Here is a 21,589-nt window from a genome sequence, read left to right on the forward strand (position 1 = left end):
TTTTTAGTGCACTATTATGTTGTATTAAACAGTTAAAAAAGAGAGACAAATAAATAGGGGAAATATGTGAGCTTTAGTATATTGAGTAGGTTAATGGGTAATCAGATAAAGTAAGTCTGCATATTGTAATATTTTCTGCTCATTGACCTTTATATCACATTTTGTCACTACTGACCTTACTCATGAGGCAAGTACAATCTGAGGAAGTGTGTCTGGGGATTGAATGATAGTCTACAGCAGGCCTGGGAAATGCAGTGGGCTGCTGACTCATTCAAATATTTTGTTTATAAATGGGTCAGTTCCAAAACTTGTTTGGGTTATAGCAGTTTTGTTTGCTATCAGATTACATGCAGACTCTTGCAATGTACCACCCATTTTTCCTTGACTGGATTGTGTGTACTTAAAACTCTAAATTGATAGACTGTAATGCCAGTTTACACTGTTTAAAAATACAGAATGTCACCTGCACCAATGTGTAGCATTGCTGCCTGCATTGCAGCACCTGGCAGGGCTTCTTTAGGGGACACACTGTCCTTCTGATCATTGCTGCTCTGTAGCATGACTGAGATCATGGCATGTGGATGTCAAATATTTGTGTAGTAGGTCCTCTGTGAGATACTTCAGTTGTCAGTGAAGTAAAGAAGTGTTCAGGTCTGAATGTAATTAGTTTTTTCCTTCTAACAGTAAAGTTAAATATATATAAAGGATGCACTTTCTTGAGTGAAAAAAGAGCAAGTGAAAAAAAGCACTTTAAAAAAGAGTGCTTTTTTTTTTTCCTTTTTAACAAAACACACATAATTGATTTTTTTCCCCCTTAGATCAGATAACTTATGTGCAGTTTTGTTTGGACCTTGTTTCTATACCAAAGTAATACTTTGGAAAATCTGGTGTCTCTGCCAAGACACTGCATGATGAAAAACTAAGCTGAAAGCTTGGGTTGAGGAAGGGAGTCCATAGACTGCATGTTTCCAGAATAATTTAATGATTTCTGGAAATACTGGTTTTTATTCAATAGGTGGCACTCTTCACTGTATGTCAGAGGAGGAATGCCTAGGCATGGTTCGAAGGGATATTTTGACTGGTAATAAAGTTGTCATTTCTGCTTTATAAAGTGCAGGTTGTGAGAGATTTACCTCTCACTTGTGGCAAGAGTCCACGTGTGCAGCTTTTAGCATTGTTTTTTTTCTTTTTTTAAATTGTGCATTTAAAATCCATGTTTTTAAAATTCGCATTGTATTTCAATTTCTCCTTTACTCTTTCCTAAACCCCTGTAATTTGCTATGTAAAATTATAAACAAATTCTCTGCTCTGAGTAGAGGAGGTGATTTGTCACCAGTTAGGAGTGTTATTTCTGAATGCATGGTTATACTTGATAGTTGTAAAATACAGTATTTTACAAACATAGTATCTGAGAGAACTTACATTAAAATGTATTTTGAAAAGTCCCTTGGACAAAATATTTTTGGTTTTCCCTTCCTAGGTGGAAATTATGAATAGTTTGTCTAAACAGAATTTAGCTCTGTGTGTTAGGACTTTGCTTGCAGTAGGTATAAAGGTAAATCTATTAGCTTTTCTCGGTATGTATGGTAGAATGCTGTATTTTTTCACTACTGTAAAATGGATTATTTAAATTTAAATGGATTATTTAAATTTATTTGTATAATGGTAATGACCTTCTCTTCAAGGGCAATTAATCATATTTCTGGAGGAGGCTGTTTTGTAGGTGCTGGCTTCTGAAATGATAACATTTATGGATTCCTCCACTACAGTTAACCTCATGTATGCTGTAAGACTTCATGGTCTCAGCTAAGTCTAGGAATAAACTCACAAAACAAAGCCAGAAGATAAAACTTTAATCTAATTTACATTTGATATAAACACAAAGAATCTACTAAATATTACACTTGAATTAGTGAAACTAAGGGCTTTGGAATCTGAGTTCCTCCTTTACTTTAAAAAAAAATTGTCCCTAGTGAATTAATATACCAAAGAACGCATTGTTGAAATGCATTGTGAAATCTCAATCCAACTGAAATGTATCTGTACCTTGGTATCTGGGCCCTTGCTGAATTTCTTTTAGGTTTCAGTTTGACCTTAGTTCACTTGTTCTTCATTCGAAACCATGTCTGACTCTCTCTGCATTCTTTCATCTTTCAGTTTCCTGGAAACCACTGAGCTTATCTTTGTTTTGTGGATTGCATTGTTAACTGCTGCTTCAAAAAAATACCCAGTTCAGCTGCCAAATGCGTGTTGCTGAGCATTAATGAAAAGAATTTTATATAGAAAGAATAATAAATGTAGTTATTTTTCAATTGTGGCTTTGTCTGCTTGGCCATTTGTAATAATCCAGTGGCATGTTTGATGTTGTGTTGAATTTCTTCATGGCAGACAGTAGATTTAAATGCACATCAAAGCAAGCCAGTATGTAAGATAGCTTCACCTTCACTGCCTATAATTGTGTGGATTTCTAATATATTACACTGGAAGCTGATTAATTCCTGCCATTAGTCTACCTACACATTTCTTTTTGGACTTTTGTTTAAATATATGAAATCAGAAATACTTTGAATGCATATTGAATATACATTCATGTAATAGCATGTATGCACACATACAAGTATAGATGCTAATTACCTACTGAGCACTGATACTGATACCTACTTGAAAAAAAGGTGTCCTCTTACTTCTAGTAGGTGCTTTTAAATCAGAAGCTAGGTATAGTTACCGGAGCCTTAAATTTAAATTTAACAGATGTCTGTACACCTCTAGGAATCATTTTTTTCCAAGTACATGCAATCTCATGGCCAAATGCACTGTGTGATTGCTAATAATTAAGGGGTTTTTTTAATGCAAAGTAGTATTAGGAAAATACACGTTTGGTTATTGGAATAGCTAAAATTTGCAGAAAGGTTTGCAACCGGGGAAGATGATGAAGAACAAAAATAATAAATGTGATGATGCTTTCAGGAGCTTTGATTACCTGTAGGAGCTTACTCCAAAAAGCATGATTCTTATCATTTTGTTGCAAAATAAAGTATATCTGTGGGAAAATCTCAGGATAAAATTAATTATTGCTTGGTCCTGGAGAAGGTCTTACATCACTTACATCATTTACTGTTCATCAGGGTGATGATGGGGTTTGTTACACATAGTCTTGTTCTAGTTTAACTCTGGTACTGAATGAATTCAGTGTACCTGATCCTGAGTCTGTATTAGGCAGCTTCCAGAAAAGAAGAATAGTTTCTTCCTGACCATGGTCATAGTTCCTTTCTTTTCTTCTAAAGGGAAGAAGAGAGCAACATAAAGACCTACCACATATCTGGAAAGTAATTTGTCAACCAGACAATACTGTAATATGTTGTTGTATCACAGTCTCTCCAGAAATTAACAACTAACACTTTTGATCACAGAAACACTTCCATATTTTAACTATTCTGTGCATAGTCATTGTAGACTATAGCAGATAAATAGCAAATGTCTTTATATTAATTCATATGGTATCATGTGGTGTCTGGTTTCTAAATAAGCATGTTTTTGTCCATAAAAGTAGAAATTGCTTAATAGAACACTTTCATAAGACATTGCACCAAATAAAAGGAAAAAGGACACCCTGTCTAAATAAAGTTGAGATATACCACTCTCTATATTATTTCTTCAAAAAGTATCAACCAGGTACTAAAGTTGCTTGTCAAGCTGTTGTCGAGCTTCAAGCAAATCTTGTTTATTCAGGTTTTACAAGACTTCATTCTAATTGTGTGATTGTACAGAGTTGTTTAAGAGTGAAATGTGGTAGCATTTCCACCTGGGAAAATATCAGTGCGAAAATCTTAGTTGCTTCATTTAACAGCTACTACACACTAGAAGAAAGCAATAAAATTAAAATTAATAGTATATTGACAAAATGTAAACATTTCACTCATGATTTAAATAAATTTACTGTGTATTGATTGTTTTCCACTGTACTGTGGATAAGAATGAAGTGGATAAGTGAAGCTGCTTAAAGGATTTGTAAAAAATATTTTAAAACTACATGTTGCATTAAGATTCAATAAAACTAAATAATTTTTGTACACATGTTGAATTTTTAAAACTAAATTGTATTAAAATATTGATCAGTTAAATCCTTAAAAATGCTTCTAGTTTATATGGAAAATAAAGATAATATTTATGTAAATGACTATTAAGTTGAACTGCATCCATGAGATGGTGATAAGTAATACTGCCAGTTGCATCATAAGTAGTAGTTATAGTTGATTCTGGATATGAGAAATAATTTCTGGAATTTGATACCTGTAATGGGACCTGTTTTAAATATAATGGATTTCTAGGTAAGAATGATCAAATTTTCTGTCAATTCAATGTACTGATCCTCCCTCTCTCAAAATGTAACTTACAGTTAAGACAGCAACTCTGCTGGTTTACAACTCTGCTATATTGTAGTGTTTGCAATCATAAAAAAACAAAGTATCTTTGACTACTCACCCATCTCTAAATTCATGTAGTGGTACTTATTGTTTGATCTCCTCCCATTTTGTGTTTCTAACATGGCTTAAATGTAACTACACTGCTTTCTTAATTTTGTTTATTTAACACCATCAAACAGATTATTATTGGAAATATGCTTTTTCTTAGACAGTGAAAGACTCCATGAAAATTGACTTGCTTCTGTGCTCTTGTGTTACTTATTCAGTATATCTTTGTCACACTGCTGTCCTCTCTGATTTCAACAGTGTTGTTGTATTTGTCTATTACTTTTTTTACTGTGTCATCAATTTTTCTGCCTCCTGACCTCTCTCATAATCTCCAACGTGGGTTCCATATATCTACTCGTAATGCTCTTTTTCATTCCTTCTAAATTCCCCTTTCAACCTGTTATGCTTCGTTCATGGTTGAGATAAATACATGCCTTCAAAGCAGGATGGTGCCCTTCATCCATATTTGTAAAAAATTGCTCATTGCTGTGCTCATGACTGAAGCCTTCTGGTTAAAGACAGTCAAGCATATTGAGCACTGGAGTTTTGGTGTTTTCCAGGTACTTGACTGTGTACATGTACCTTTTGTATGGATGTACTTAACAAGTTGATTTGGGCTTTTCATTTCTCCTATCTCTTCCCTGTTTGTACATGTAGCATCACATTTCAATACAATAACTGTGGTTTCTAGCTGTGGTAATGTTGAAGTAATGCTTAAAAATTGTTTGGTTAGTAGGTGTCAACACCATAAAATTTTCGTGATTGAAGTGTGCATGTCCCTCTGAGGCAAGGAGAAGGTATTTACCTGTTGTCACACATCTCCACTGGCAAATGCAGGACTTCCTCATTCCTTGCTGAAAGTTAGCACTGTTCTTTAATCTCTGTAGGAAAGAGGAATTATTTTTGTTGGCCTGCTTGCGCTCTGTACTCTAAGTGAAATAGTCAGGAAAAAGCCCCTGTTTCTCTGCAAATTTTGTTGGGGAAGGCTGTTTCTACTTTTCCCCAGGATGTCCCATTCAAATGAGAAACTAAAAACAACAGGGCTCCTGTGGATGAGACTTTCTGCAATGTGTACTTAGGTGTAATTCATTCTTTGTGGGTGAGCATCTTAATCTTTTGAAAAGTAGCATATAAATGCATCTCTCCATCTTATAGTTGGTGGCTGTGTGATTTTTGAGTCTGTGATAAATGTCAACATAGAAAATTTTGACTGTAAATTTATCTTATACCTGTGTGTGCCTGTATGTCTCCATGTACAAACTCTGTAGCAGAGCTTTGGTTTTATTCTTGAGACACTTTAGCTTACTAGGCCAGGATGGAAGTGTAATCATACAGCATCCCTAAGAGTGAAAGATATAAAGCACATAGCAGATGCACAGGTTGGAGATACTCCTGTAAACGGCATCCAACTATTTGACAGGCACGTGGGGTTCCTAGGCCAAAACCTTCTTAAATGTCCTACTGATATGTGACTTCTAGAAATATTTTTAATATTGCTGTTGGCATGTTGTTTATTTCAGTTTAAGTTATATAATATTTTATGTATTTTCATCTATGAAAGGCAGTAGTAGTAAACAAAATGTTATTCTCAGTATGATTCCCAAGAATATAAAAATCCCATTGAATTTATAGATAAGAGGGATACTGCAATGAATGCTTTAAAACAAACTGATAGCATACTGTGATAAATCTGATAATCACAGTTTTATGACAAAGCTTAGTTGAAAGCTTGAAGTATTTCCAACAGAATTTTGGCTTCTAGAAGGAGTTTCCTGTGATGAAAACAGCAGTATTCCTAGCATGAATGTAGTAATTTTATTTTCAGAAACAGGGTAATCTTGTTTACAGAGTCAAACAAAGTTGGTTGGAGAAAAGCTTTGGAAGTTTTCTCTCATCTATCTAAATAGTCTAATTATACATAATATTTTTTAGTTGTGCTGCACAGCACAGGTCAGTATCAAAAAATACTTAGGAGGCTGGGATGTCCTCTTTCCAGAAAATCTGCACTTAAAATATTCCCTCTCATTAGAGCTAAGGGCATTTAAACTTTTGATGGAAAAAATAGGCAAATGCCCGACATTCTGCTACTGAGTGTTTGTACTGGTTGCCAGTTTGGCAGAGTTGGGCACCTCGTGGCTTGTCTCATGCTTCAGTCTGTTTTTTGATGCTGGACTGAGCATTCCTTTGTCTATGGCCTGTGTTTGGTACACATGCTCAGAGCATGCCAATACACCCAAGCAGCCATAGGTACAAAATGTGTTATCAGGCATGATCAAAATTCTGCCTCTTTTCTTTCAGAGACATAACCTGGCTTAGAGAACACCCCCACTTATTCAACCTAAACAATTTCATCTCAGTAGCTTTATCTCCATTTTGCTTCAGGCAAGAGTACCTAACCCTACATAGAAATCTTTTTCTAAGATTTAGAGGAGGAAGGACATCATCCGTCCCATGGTGCTATTACGTTAATCATCAAGGAGCAAAGTATTCAGGGGCAAACCAGCATCAATTAGAAGGACCTTTTTTCTCTGGCCTGGTGATGGGTGGAATATTGAGCACTGGTTGTATCTCTCATGCAAAATTCATGAACAGATTGTTGGACTAGGAACTTTCTTTTTTTGATGACAGTCTCATCATTGATCTAGATCAATGGTTTCTAACACCGTGATTTTTTTTTTCAGGGCTGTGATGAAAATTTTTCAGACTTGCTTATGTCCTAGCCATTGAAGTCTCTCCTCATAAAAAGGGAAATTAGGCTGAGACTTAGAAATGGCTTTCTGGGCATGTACTTTTGTAACTATGCAGGGCAAGTGTAGTTGTCATCATACAAATTGATGGTGTCCCTGTAAGAAACATGGCCACATACTTTGTGAAAAATCCTAACCTTTAACACAGTCCTGCAGTTCTTAAAGAAGCAGGGTTGTAGGATCATCTCCTTGGCTCATTTTTATGCTGTCTGGTTTGGTTTGGGTTTTGATTTCCCCTCAGAGCAGGGTGCTAATAACACCAAGGGTGCAGGTTTGATCCCTGTACAAGCCATTGACTTGGTCATCCTTCCAACTCAGAATATTCTGTGTGATTCGCCTCCTTATTTCTTCATTTTGGCACTGTTCTGCTTAGAGATTCTGAGAAGTGTACATTGGTACATAATACTGCATGGTAATGACCACTTTTTATATGTTCTGTACAACTTATTTATGGAGAAATGCTTTCTATATGGGGTTTTACCTTTACTTTCAACTATTCAGGTAGTACCAAAAAAAGAAGTGCATTGTAATAAGTTGACATTGGAAGACAGAAGATAGTGACTGGACTTTGTAAGAAATGCTTCTTAATAAGACCCATTTTTATTTTTGTATTCTGTCAGTTATGTTTAGGTTTATTTGAATTCCTTCTGTAGAAGAGGTTTCACATTTCTAAATGATTCCAAGAGTATTTGCGCTATATCTTCATAGGTTCTTTTTCCCTGCCTCTTCATTGTAATTTAAAGAGTAAATCAATTGTGTAGTTAGTTACATTTCCCAAATACAAAACCCAGTCAAAATTAAACACACTTCCATACTCATAATCATCTCCCATGGTATGTCCTCTATCACTGCTCTTTTTTTTAAGAACACTTCCCTATTCCTTATGTGGTTGTCTTAATTTTCTGACATGCAGAGACCTCCCCATTCCATTCTGGTGGGATCCAGTCATTATTCATATCACATAGTCTTTTCTGCCTGGACTACTGATGTTGGTTTTAAACAATGTATTTTTCTTTTGATTGCATTAATCTTCCCTAGTGCCTCAATGCAAAATGTAATTATACTGTGGTATGTATATATGTTGAACACTAAACAATATTTGTTGCTAAGAAGAGTATTTAAATGTTCTGAATGCTTTTACATTTTGAGATGTTAGTGGAAAAGAAGATTAAAACTGAATAACTGCTTCTACAAACATGGGCATGTGGTTGTAGCAGTTCTTTTTTTCTTCCTAGCTGCTTTTCTTTCTGTAAATCAAAGCCTTCCTTCAAAGAAATATCAATGAAGAGTGGTGTCTCTCAGCAGGGAGTCTTCATTCTGCAGGAAACAAACATTTTGTGCCTGTCCTCTGCTATTGGCTTAAATGTAATAGAAGCCTATTAAGAGTGTGCTGGAAGCTTCTGGTTTGTGAGGAGCAGTCTACAGAGCCTTTTTTTTGTTGAAGCCATGTATATTACTTTCTCAGTGTAATTGCATATAAATATAACACAATGCTACAGTTTTTTGATTTGTTATATATTTAACAGGTGTATGTATGTAATTGGGGAAGTAATTAGAGTTGTTTATGGTTAGAATTTCACCCATATACAATATCTTGTACTTATTTTTTGTTTAGGATTATTGATTGAGGAAATAAAACCCAATTGTAAGTACCAACAAGTGTTTTTATTGCTAGTATTTTTAGAGACAAAGCTAGAAAGCAGTAGTGAGGTAAGTGACTTCAAAGTGATAGCAATAACCAGCTAAGAATTTTTTATTTAGTAAAGGAGCAAAAGAATGGTGATCTTTTTTGGTATTGTATGCAAAGGAAGGCATTGTAACCTATATTTGTGAGAGAAATTTGAAGTATAGTGTAATGGTGGTCCTTCTCAGAAAGGCATGTCAGTTAACTTATATAAAACTAATAATAAACTTGAGTTATGTTAATTCAAGAAATGACAGAATTAGTAACTATATAGGACATAGAGAGTATGCACTTATTTGTGGAGAAAGATTAGAAATAGTAACCATGAATACATTATTCAGATTCTATGAGTGAAACATTTAGACTGTAACCTGTAAATATTATAGGTATGAAGTATGGAGATAAACTAGGGGTGTCTGGTGAATTCATACCAACAGTCATTATGCAAACAATACATTATGCCTTTCCACCTGAATGGTACAAAAATGGAATTTTCAGTGTTTGAAATTACTGTACGAGTAACTTTGATTGGTTTTTCAATCCCTGTCTCATTACCTAGTGACTTCCAGTTACTTTATAAGTGTAACAGTGTATCTCCCTTTTTAATCAATCCACCATCAAGCACTCTTTGATTGGAGAAGTGTGAACACTATCCTTAGTACAAGTTCCAGTACAGAAATGGCCTTTTAACTTGTCTTTGTATTCTTTATTTTCAATTATCTGTACTTCCTTATCTGACAGTTTGCTTTTTAAATGTTTATAGTACAATAGTTTTAGTTACTTTATGAAATTTTTGTACTGTCACTAGGAGTTTCAGGTGCAATATATGTAAGCTAAAAGCTAAAGCATAGTGTTGGAAACAGAATTGGTAATGTAAGCAGCAAAATCAGCTGCAAATTTAGATTCCTTATGTTAATGACATGTTTTTATTTTCATGAAAATGAATAAAGATAAATTAGATTATATCTGTTTTATTGTTGCAGGCTAAAGAAATTTCCTTTTTTTTTCCCCTAAATGCAAGTGTTGCTTAATAAAAGGATGATCATAGTAGGAAAAGTAATATCTGTATATTGCTTGTTTTTATACCAGGGATTCATAACAGCATTTAGCTACAGAGTAAAGTGAGTGGACAAATCTTTTAATTAATCTCCATCATGATGCATCATGCCCTCTTCATTAAATAGCTGTAACAGGGAGAAAAGCCAGTTGTTTCTAATAATTTTCGAGTGCTTTTGTGGTTTGTATACTTCAGTGTTCTGAAGGTCGGATAGAACTACCAGACCATAAAATCCAGCCAGCGAGAGATCTGGAGCTAAGAGAGCTCAAGGATTTATTAAGTGATGTGAAACTCTATTGTTTTGTGCATGTGTTACATAATTGCTGTCAGTGCAGGGCTGTTAAAATTCCCTGCTAGTAATAACACGAATACCATTTTATAGCTTCAAGAGGAGATAAAAGAAGTTTCTTAGTCAGCACTTCAACAATATCACAGCACATGTCAGTTTTATTATTCTGGGGCCTTCAGTTTTGGCAGATGCTCTCCATTCTGGCCATGGTGTGGTAATTACCATATAAATTAAGCAGTGAAATAAGCTGAGTGCAGCCTTATCCCTGCTGCCTGTAACCAGGTTGCAAGTATCACAGTGTGAAACAGGCATAATTGAAAGCTGATTAAATTTAGAAGGCCACATTTTGAAATCCTGAACCTTTATCCCAATTCGAGTCAATTTTAAAAGTAAATTGAAGCCATTTAGTTGCTGTGCAAACAGAGGGATCATTCTTTCTCCACAAGGTACTCTCCATAATAGCATTCCAGGAATTAGTTCAATCCATCCTGGTTTGATTCATAGCCACTAATTATATTTCAGCATGCATTCTAATGCTTCATATTATATGTGTCCCTACTTTAATGAGTTGTAACTAGTCCTTAAATGGGGAGCTTTGCACTTTTCTTTTATATCTAACAGGCTTTACTTTGGATTTTATGGGATTAAGCTACTATGGAAAATCTAGGAAAGTAAGCTGAAATTAAAGGTTTTGTTTTATTTTGTTTTGGCCTCCCCCCCCCCCCCCAATACAATTAATTCTGCTCATTTGAGAAGCTTTGGAAATTGTTAAGTCAAGAGTCCAAATGCAAATTTTTCAGATTATAGTGATAAACCAGATCTTTTTATCCATGTGATAAGTAACCTCATGTGTCAAGAGTGGGCAAAAAAAATAAAGATGATGTGGGCGACTGATGCTTTTTAAAATCAGAAAAATTGTGTTGGAAAAAAAAAGCCTCAAAAGAAAAATAGTCTATTACGTAATTTTTTTTTCTGGTGGTGCATTACAGAAGTCAAAGCATTTTAGAGAACTGGATATGTTATGAATGGTGTAGTGGACACAAGAAAACATGGCCAGGGTTTCAGTGGGCAAGTGACAAAGCTGATGATGTAACTGCAATCTTTTGATTTAGATTTTTCTTTTAAATTCAGTGTCATAGAAAGAACAAGAGCAGAAACTTATGCCATCAGAGTTAGGCTACAGTTAATTGTCTTTTGCTTTACTGGACTGGTTTTTTTCTACATTAAAATGTGATTCCACAAAATTGCTGCATTAGAGATAACCTCTGATCTTTTAATAGGATGGAAAGTAAAATTTGCTTACTTTCTGCCTCCGAGGGATAATGTGCAAGATATTTAAGTTATTAAATTTATATGAAGTATCTTTGCATTCAAAAGTTACTGAAATTCTTATCTTCTCAATTTACAAGTACTTTTGGAATAAAAACTTTTCCCTGTTCTGTTGATTTTCTTCAAGTAGAGCGGATGGATTTCCTTTTATATTCTTGACATGAAACTGGCAGTGTAAACAGTGAGACAAAACTGAAATAATAGGAATTTTAATCTTTCAATATCAGAATTGTATTTAACCATTGTAGACATAAACACTAGTGTCAGAACCAATTCCAGCTCAGCTAATTTTATTATTCCTACTTCAAGTCCTGTTTGGTGTAAGGTAATTCTTTTTTCTGCTCTGGTATGTTGTTTGGTTGGGATCCTTTTCCTCTTTTCCCTTGTCCTTCAGCAAGACTTTTTCAGTAGCTGATTGACTTATTTTTCTAACTGACAATTTAGATAGTTTCATGCAGCACTTCAGTGGCCTTTAGAAACAAAGGTGGTACATAAAAATAAGCTCTTATTTGAATAGTTTGATTCTGAATTACTAAGGACTCATACTGTTAAATACTGGGGTAATCTTTATATGACCATATTGAATACATTTTGATAGAGTTAAAGAAGAGGCACCTCCAACCTACCAGATGGATGACACATGACATTTAATGACTTTTTCTCTTTTGAAGAATTCTATTTCTTTCTTTCTCATTTTTGTAAACCTTTTCTGAAGATAGTATTAGGTAGACTATTTAAATAAAACCTACATTTTATGTATGTATTGTTATTATGCATTGTTATTAATTGTTATACTCTATGCATTGTTATTAATTCTTGCTATATAATTACCTTCATTAGGGCTCTTCTGTGTGCATTTTCTTAAAAGATTACATCAATTAAGACTTGCCATAATCCCACAACTTTTGAGAAGTCACAGAGTAGTATGACTAGCTGTAGAGATCTGTTTGGGCAGAATAATTTTAATGTTGAATGCTGAAGTAACTACTTGGTTTTCATACTCAGACCTTTCAGTAAATGCTTGGTTTGGTAAGACCTTCATGGGAGTATTTTCTGTGCTTGACAGATATCATCTGAGAACACAGGTAAAAGAGGATAAAAACAGTAATTGGTGCTGAGAATGTGGGAAGGAAAGAGCTTAGTTAATCAGTAGAGGTGTGTTACAGTTAAAGTTTGATAAACTGTTGAGCTTACTTCATAAGCAAATAAATACAACAAAACAACTCCAAGCTACTAATTATATTATACTACATGACTTAGTATCTGGATTTTTGCCAGGTAGAAAATGATTAGGCCGAGTCTTACTTGTACTTTCACAGTTGACCTCACAGTAATCCCACAGAGGAGGAAAAAACCCCAAAAAGCAAACCCAAAACTCAACCAAAACCCATGGGAAGTAATATTTTGTAGGGAAAAATGTGCTTAAGTGTTGTCAAACTTCATATTGCTTCTTGAAAAATTTAATTCCACTTCTATCCTTTGCTCTTATTCATTCACAACTTTACCAATTCCATTACAAAAAAAAATTAGTTTTAAATAAAAGTAAAATGCTTCTTTTATGTAGGTATCTAAGACATTGGTAGAACCTGTTACAGTAACTCCACATACTGGATTATGTATTTGGATGGAGCTCTTGACCCTTCAGCTTTTCCTTCTCTACTGTCTCTCAGGCTTCCTGTTTGTATTCTGTTTGCAATTATTTGTAGTGGGTTTTTTAGGGTTTCAGAGTGTATCAGTGGACTAACCATGTTAAGCAGGGCAATGTAGATCACAGCTGTTCCTCTTATGTTTAGCTAGTTTTGAATGTGGAGTTTACTTTTATAAATTCCATTCAGCAGGCAGATAACAGAAAACAAAATGCACTGTGAGAACAACACAATTTAATGTACAGTTTTAATTCTGATTAATAATTTTCTCTCATTTTGTTTTTGGAACACAGCATGCAGCAAACACTTTCTAATTCAATTTGTTCCTAATCTTCTCAATTTAAAACCATTTCTGTGGTTTACCTCACAATTATGTATTTGAAACTATAAACTGCCAGGTGATGTGCAGATTTGCTAACTGCAAATAAATATAAAGTTTAAGTACAGTTAAATTAAGTAGTGTTGTGTAGTTTTGGTACAGGATACCAGAATCTCATGCAGAAATATTATTTATGTTCTGGTGAAAGCTAGAGAGAACGGTCAAGTTGTCTTAATTAATCTCCATGTATCATTAAGCCTTACTAGGTTGTTTTTTTTCACTAAAGGGACAAATTGTTTTCTGAAAAAAGCCTACACTCTTCTTCTAAATGTGTCCAAATGTGATGTAGACAAAAGAAAACAAACTAAACAAGGTAAAGATGGGAATGACTTTCAGCTTTTTGATACAACAGAACTGCTGATGTCCTTAACAGAAGTTTTAGAAGCGCGTAAAAGCTAATAAAGTAACATAGTATAGGAACAATATAATCTGCAAGACTGAAAATCCTGTTTTTGGGGGATTTATGGTATAGCGAGTTAAATTTTGAATTTAGTGATTTTAACAATCTGTCTGGCTTGAACTAGCTAAACATTCTCTGTAGGAGAACATTTAAAGTAGTCTAATTAATCATTAATACAGTTTAGTGAAATGAATGCCCCCTGCAACGAGTTTGCTCTATCTGCATAGCAGCCAGTGGTCAGCCACAGCTGAAAAGTGCAAATGCTTTCTGCTCTGAAGAAAAGCATTCAATTTTTGGATATTTGTAATTGCAAGAAAATACAAAGGAAAAACATGAAGGTACACAAGATTTGAAGTGAAAATGTATGGATGTACTCTGAATCATTCTTGCATAGCTGTCTAACTCAAAATGCCTGAAGACAATTAACATGTATTTCAGCTTCATGGACTATTAAGTATTACTTGGTCTCCAAAAGTGCAGTCTTCAAATAATTCAACAATAATTTAAGAAATGCTCTATTTCTGTTAGTTATAACATCATAATTTTGGAAGCTGGTGGAAGCTTTCAGACTTTTGAATTTCTTTTTGTTAAGAAAGGGGAACTCTGCCCAAAATTCTGAGTGCTGCCAGACACTTCACAGATTGCCTGTGTACAAGGTTTTATCTGTAGATGCAGTTAGGCAGGTGTCAGGTAAATTCAGAGAGAGAGATTACTTGTATAAGTTAAAATTTAAGTCCAATATTAATTTTTATTTTTAGGTAACTAAGATTTTTTCCCCCAGAATAATCTGATAATTCATATTCTTTTCGATCACTGCATCTCTGTCAGATAAGATACATATAAGAACTTAAATCATTGCAAGACCAGTCACTTTAGAAACTCTTGATATTATATAAACGTGTACACTGCAAGAAAGGCTACATCCAACTAAATGAAATCCACTTATTCCTGCATGTGCATTCAAGTGCTCTCTGTGAATGCTGTTTGTACTTGGGTGTCAGCTTGCCTCAGACATACTTAAAAAAGCCCCTCATTCAGTTTCTTAGATTGTACTTGAAATGTTTAAGGAGTCTGCTGAAGTCTCAAGTCAGTTTAAGGTTCTCAGCTAAAGCTAGTCATAATCTGTGCTCATGATTGCCATTAGTAAAATTGAAAAGTATGTTATACTGGTTTTTACTAGTTTACCTTCTGAAAAAGTAGACAGATGTCTTTTCATTTTGAGCAGAATACTGTTATTCTATATTTTGAGTACAGGATGAGTATTATAGCTTGGATAAAATAAGAAGTCTTTCATTCTCAGGCCCATCTAGTTTCAAGGAATGTCATTTATGTGGTAATTTCTTTCAGCATTTATTTCCTGTCCTAAATCTTGAATGAATCAAATGGAATATATTACCTGTGGCATAGATTTTAAAATAGTATGATCTTGACTATCTCTTTGCTGGAGGGAGAATATCCTGATACTGTGCTGCTTCTTAGGCTTTCCTACAACTCTCTAAGTTAGTTATTCAGAATTATTGCTTCTTTTGAACATTTTATTTAGATATGAATATACATGCATGGTAGTCTTTTCAGGTAAACTAGGCAGTTGTTTAATGAGCCATAACATTTATGGCTTTTGGAACAGTTTATCATAAATGTTCAAGAGCCACATTCTTTGTTATGTTTTCGTAATGTGATAGAGAAAAAGCAGAATACATATTTAAAGAAGAATATTTGAAATTGAATTAATTTTCTTTAACACACTACTCTTCTTCCTCTTTGTAGATACTTTGTGTTTTAGCACAGTAGCCTTAACAAAGAATTCTGGAATAGGGAACTGGTGATAATAGAAACTGTGGTCTTGTATCTCAGACTTCTCTAGTGAACTGATAGTGTACAAGTTGTTCAAAACAATTATCTAAACATCCCAAATATTTTCACTTAACCTAGTGACATAGTTCTGAGCATAGTACTGAAATAAATGGAAATAAATTTTAAAAAATTGTTTTTCTGCCACACATAGTACGGTTTTGACTAAGAAAGTTTACATAGAATCATTTAGTCTAGAAAAGATCTTTAATGTCATTGAGTCCAACCCAGCACTGCCAAGTCCACCTCTAAGCTGTGTCCCTGAAGTGCCACACCTACACATCATTTAAATACCACCAGGGGTGATGACTCAACCACTTCCCTGGGCAGCCTGCTCCAGTGCCTAACCACCCTTTCAGTGAAGAAATATCCAATCTAATCCTCCTGTGGTGCAACTTGAGGCCATTTCCTCTGTCCTGTCACTCATCACATGGCAGAATGCCCATCTGCCTGCAATCTTCTTTCGGGCAGTTGTAGGGAGCAATGAAGTCCCCCTGAGCCTCCTCTCCTCCAAGCTAAACGAGCCCAGCTCCCCCAGCAGCTCTAGCAGGACTTGTGCTCCAGATCCTTCTCCTTCTTCATTGTTCTTCTTTGATGCTGAATCACTTTTGTTAACTAGTAAAGTTATCAATAAAGTAAAATGCTGTGGAAAGTCAGAAGGTGTGTTTAGTGTTTGAACATTAGTAACACATAAGTTGTGTAAAGCAGTAAGAAAAAGGAACTAGCTATTCAAAATATAATACTTAGCCTGAGAGACAGAACACAGGGAATGATATCATTAGCTCAGTACAGTATCTGTTTTGTGTATTTTCATTTTTTCAGAATTAAAACTTAGATTACTGGGTTTGTGGGGAAAAGGGAATATTGGTCAAAGAACTGTGAAAACTATTGCTATATAGACAATGCTAGAAATAGTTTTCATCTTGAGTTACATATTTATTTTTCCATTCTGGCAGATTTATCAGGAGTGTTCATATAAAAAACGAAATAGTTGGAAATGTCTTAGGCTTATTTTCTGTGAAAGCAGAATATATACACATAACAAATGTGTTACTCTTACATTATAGTTTATAACAGCAGGGTGATAGTTTGGCTTAGGGTGTCCAAAATGTCAGTAGCTTATCTCTAGCTTTTGGCATGATGATTAATAATGATTATGCTTTAATAATGATTATGCTTTATTGGCATATACCTGCACAACCATCTTTAATAAAATGGGAAACCTTGCTATAAGGGGGGTTTGTTAGTGTGACAAGTAGACTAAACAGTAAAGGTGATTAAGTGTCAGAATTCATATTGGATTTCAAAGTCTCTTACTTCAGACATGCTATTGAGTTCTCTTTCATATCATACATGAAAGACATATAATAATATTGCTAGACATAACCATCTCCTCACTTTTGGTTTCAATTGTTTTCCCTCTCCAGAACTAACATAATAGTTCTGTTTAAAATATGAGGTCAGTATTGATGTATTTAGATGCTTCTATGATGATGAAGTTTCATAGATGTTTTAATTATATACTTGCATTTACTGTCATGGGGTAAATTGAGTGGCTTTGTCATAATTAGATGCACATGCTTAAGGGTGTTGAAGTATGAAAAGAAGAGTCTACTTATTTAATATTTTATGATCTTTTCAGTTTGTCTTCACTACTTAAATTCATATTATAAATGTCTGATCCTGCACACTAACAATATTCACCTTGTAATGTGAATTAAAAAAAACTATCTATGATTTTTTTTTTCTTTTTTTAGGTTTTTAGGGGGGAGAGGTTGTGTTTATTTAGGATGAGGCCTGTAATTTCCATTACTGGAAATTATGCAAGTGGCAGAAAAGTAACATAACTCATTGTTCTGGCCTATGCCTATGAGATGGTTTTAAAAAATAATTCAACAAAATGTCCAGACCATTTCAGAGTTTTCATAACATAGCAAAAATGCATGTTTTTAGGATAAAAGTGGAATTTTCTGCTAAGTGGAATGCTTTTTTGCATTTTCTTAATGGCAATAACACCTAAGAACTTCCTCCAGCTACACTAAAAGGTGGGCAGAAATATTGTGATAGTCCTATCTGTGAAGCTTGACTTCTATATGATTTTTAAATTCTTGCTAGATGAGGTTTATACATGTGAATTCAGTTGTGTATGCTTGCTTAGATGCTGCCTTGCCAAGTCAAGCCATAGAAACCAGGGCTAAATTTTCAAAACACTGTGGCATCAGTAAACTCTGCACAGTGCACATAGGCTGTGTGCAGAGTCATTTTCTCATGCAAATTATTCTTTGCATATCTAGTTGGTGCTTTTACCATAGAAACGTGGAGATTTGCTTTCACAATTGCAAAGTGCCCATTGTGTGCACATAATAAATTAGATGCATAACTCTAATCATGTGAAAAGAGTTTTTTGCGTGACCAGATGAGACATTGCAAGGTAGCTATTACGCCTTGAGATGGCTGGCTGTGAAAAGAGCCCATAAAGGACAGATACTCCTTTTTTCCTTCTTGGTAGTTGTCTCTTATATTTAATCATTTTGTAGAATTGGTTTTAAAAACTTCGTTTTGTCTCTTTACCACTCAGGAAATATTAATCTTCTATTATGTAAATCATATCATTGTTTAAGCAATGGTTGATATGCATGAATTTTGTATAAAGGAATAAAAGTTTTTTTGCTATGTTATATGGTTTAGCTGGATGTGGTTTCTACCTACACTCTTTAAATGTATGATTACTGATCTACTTAAAGACCAACTATTTTCTACTTTTATGGGAAACAGATGGAATGTCTGGAATTCCACTAACAAAAAAGAATCTGTATCCTGCTGAGTAATAGCAAGACGGTTGTCTTTTTTTCCTAGCTGCAGATGTAAAATTCAATACCCAAAGGCATGCAAATTATTGAGGGTGATTTATGGTTAAGATTTAATATTGTTCCTTAAATTACATAGCTATAAGGAGTATATCTGGCTGCAGGATTAATTTCCAGAGATGTAGCTTAATCTTTTATTGGAAAAATATATTTCTTAAAGGAAAAATAGAAGTAATGGGTTTAAGTGTTTCAATTGTTCATATTATTTGTATTTTTTATTTCATGTATTTGTTGCTGTTTGTAAGCATTCATTACATGCATGTGAACTTCCTATGACTTTACCAAGTTTAAATACATACAGCAACTAAAACTGCAATGCACCATTGAATGTGTTTTGCTTATGTTGATGACAGCAGAAACAGGAGATGCTCAGAAACTTGAAAGATATAGCTTTATATATTATTAAGAAATTTAAATACATTATTCTTAAATATCAGCCACTTCTGACAACAGCAATGAACCAAAATATTGCTACACTTCCATCAATAACTGTAATACAGATAAGCAGTGTATGTATAATCTTCTTTTATAGGCTAGACATGCATCATTATTTTAAGAAGATGATAATTTGCATTTACCCAGAAAAATTCCTGACAGACATTTCTTTCATTGATAACATTTTGTAATTCTTTTCTAGTTATCAGCCTTTTTTCTGAGGAAAAGTATTGTAAAAAGATGAGGACATTAGAAATAATAAACCTAAAGAACCTCAAGCCATTATTCAGTTTAAAGCAGATATGTGGGGATAAAATAGCAATTACTCTTTCTTTACTTGTGTGGATTTTGAATAATATGAACTATGTGACTATATTGCTCAGATATGAAGATTTTAGCAAATCATTGTTATTTTTATAATAAATTAAGTCTTAATTTTCTTGGGTTAGCAGGTGAAGAAATGTCACCAGTTTCTATCTTAAAAATATTTAATTGAACATCATTTTTATGCTAACAGAAATCCAATTTTAAATTTGAAGTCCTACATAAAGACTTTTGAGCACTTGTTTGTGGCAAATAGAGGCAAAAAAAAAAGACTGGCAAGCTGTGTTGTTGACCACTCTTCAGAAGTGCACCATATAAATATACAATTGATGAAAGTATTTTTTTTACATTTAGAATGAAACTGTCAAAAGCAAATTAGAATTTGTATAAGCACAAGAATCTTCACTCTCATTTTTTCTGCAACCCTCTGTTTGTTGAAATCACAGTGCTAATCTGTTATGGACATCTAGTAATTGGAAAAATTCCACGTCTAGGAAATAGAATTAACAGCTCCTTTTTTTCATGTCGGGAGAACTAATTGTTACAAACATCCAGAGTACAAGTGTGGGAGAACAATGTTCAAGTTGTGCCAGTTGTGTGTTTGAAGTCAAACACTTCATGCCTCTGAAGAAGTAGCAGTGAGATGTATGCACCGTTTCAAAGGGGGAAATATGATTTTGGGGCTTGGAGATTTTTTGATGTAATGAAAACACAGAGCTCATGCTGAAGTAATTGGAATTCAGTCTCCTAATTAGGTTTCATAAATGTCATCTATAGGGTTAAAATACTTTGTTTCTTCACCTGTTTCTTTGTGTAATTAATAGTGATAATTCTATTGGGACTGACTACCCCCATTTATACCCCAGATCAGAATGTGGGTACCTGCCTGTTTACCAGTTTGCTTCCTTTTTCTAGTTTGATTTATCCTCTTTTGATTGCTTCCATAGATTTTGGGGTTTGGCTTTTTAGACTGTTTAAAGGAAGTAAGTTTATTTTACTATTTTATTTCTGCCTTTAAACAATGAGTATATTACCATGTCCATAAATCATGCTTCGTAAATTAATGTGCCTTAATTCCAGAAAGAGGAGTACTTTGTAGGTTCCCTTAAATAAAGGACAAGACTTTTGGAGAGAATGCTGTGATATTGGGGGGAAAAAACTGCAAGCAGTCCACCACATTTTCCTTTAACACAATCTCTGTGGCTGAGGACACACCCTTACTGAATATTTTAGGAGTCATTCTAGGTATGAAATGTCTATGAGGATGTTGTGATGGGAAGTCATCCAAGAAACAATGTGCCATAAAGGAAGAAATAACAAACATAGTTATACTACTGTCTCTACTTATAAAGTAAAGCATTATCATGTTAAAAGCATTGTAATGCTAGCTAGAGTGAAAGGAAATATGAATACATCTCCATCCACTTGTCATATTATTTCTTGTTCTGTGTAGAGCACACCAGTAACAAGAGGCTCAAAGCATTTATTTGGAGGAGATTAACTGTTAAAGGAACACTCAGCATTCGTACTGTTTTCTGAAAATTTGGGTTTTGCTGTTTGTTTTTAGCATGAGATGCCTTTTTAGTGTAGGGTGGTTTTGTGTGTGCTTTTTTCCTCTAGGTGATTTCAGGTGGTAATGTAGCAGGGCAGTTGATAAGATGTTTGGAGGTGTGGCTGATTCGTTGCTCTTGATAGAATTTTGAGGCAAATCAACTGTTTTGATGAAGCAGAAAATTATCTTTTTTCCTTAGTTCTTGTTTCTCAAATTTTGATTGTGTTGTATTTCCCACATGTACTTCTGTTTGCCTTTTCTGATGTCACAGTCCTTTTCTCTTCCTTTCTTTCCCTGTTTTCCCCATAATAGAGATGGCCCCTTTTGGGTTGTTGTTATTGAACCATTATTATCACTGCAACCTGCTCATCCCTTCATTTCTTACAAAATCTTTCTGTCAGTAGTGCTGTCTCATGCTTTGTGCTTTCTCCTTTCGTTTATGTAGCTTCCTTCTTTGGCCCCTGCATGTTCCTTCTGTTTTGTGTCCTGCAAGAAATTTCTGAGTTTTAGTCACTGTTGAAACTACTCTTTGTCAAGAAAACAGAGAGGGGAGGATA

General features: G+C 34.3%; 1 protein-coding gene across 5 annotated transcripts in view; it reads left to right on the forward strand.

Moving 5' to 3' along the window:
* The window catches only part of FSIP1 (fibrous sheath interacting protein 1), a 70,088-nt gene that overhangs the window by 19,812 nt on the left and 28,687 nt on the right, over nucleotides 1-21,589 (forward strand). The gene's annotated exons all lie outside the window — the stretch shown is intronic.

This window comes from Agelaius phoeniceus, chromosome 6 (assembly GCF_051311805.1).
Source record: "Agelaius phoeniceus isolate bAgePho1 chromosome 6, bAgePho1.hap1, whole genome shotgun sequence".
Classification (NCBI taxonomy): Eukaryota; Metazoa; Chordata; class Aves; order Passeriformes; family Icteridae; genus Agelaius; species Agelaius phoeniceus.